Consider the following 788-nt stretch of genomic DNA (forward strand, 5'->3'; position numbering starts at 1 on the left):
GAAAAGCTCAAATCTGGAACATTGTTAAGGAATCCAAATGAAGAGAAACTAGGGGAAGCCACAGATCCCGAGGCGAACTTCGGGGGCTTCCCAGTCTATCCTATGATTTGGCTCCAGTTTTGAGAAGAACTTATTACAATGTTTCATCTTGCCAATTTTATTTAATTAGGGCTTATATTTGCGTGACAGGGTCACACAAATTGCCTAGAAGATATGAGGGTTTACGTCGTATCGGACGACAACCTCGGAACCTAGAACGAGTTAGGGTTTGAATCGTACAGCAGAGCTATACGAATGTATAAAGAAAAGGTGGAGGATTTATGTTGCGTCAGACAAACAACCTCGAAATCCTATGAATTGTTATTTAATTTCTAGGAAGATGAATGGTTTTGCTGGGGAAGACATGTTCTGCTGTTGAAGATGGTCGTGCTGCCCACTGCGCTAGCTACAAGCTCCCCGACGTGACGAGTTTAAGTTTTCTAGGGTGTCCAGTTATAGTGTCAAATCAAACGGCTCTATGATTGTAGTCCTATAAACATCCTATGCAAAAAGAAAACATGTTTGAAGCTATATAATGTAAAGTGTACAACGCAGGAACAAACAATAGAATGCATGTAGAACTGTAACAGGTAAAAACAGGAACAGTATAACATGCTTTACAGGAAGAGCAGTAGCAGGTAGAAACAGGAAAATTATAACATGCTATTGTACAGTATGGCAGCAGGTAGAAACAGGAAAATAAAGTACTGAAAAATGTAAAGCAGTAGAAACAGGAAAATATGTTATAC

General features: G+C 39.5%; 1 protein-coding gene across 2 annotated transcripts in view; it reads right to left on the reverse strand.

Annotated features, from left to right (window-relative positions):
- Positions 1-788, reverse strand: part of LOC110039394 (probable glucuronosyltransferase Os03g0107900) — a 28,467-nt gene that overhangs the window by 7,858 nt on the left and 19,821 nt on the right. The window lies entirely within an intron of this gene.

The sequence above is a fragment of the Phalaenopsis equestris genome, unplaced genomic scaffold, assembly GCF_001263595.1.
Source record: "Phalaenopsis equestris unplaced genomic scaffold, ASM126359v1 Scaffold000002, whole genome shotgun sequence".
In the NCBI taxonomy this organism is placed as follows: domain Eukaryota; kingdom Viridiplantae; phylum Streptophyta; class Magnoliopsida; order Asparagales; family Orchidaceae; genus Phalaenopsis; species Phalaenopsis equestris.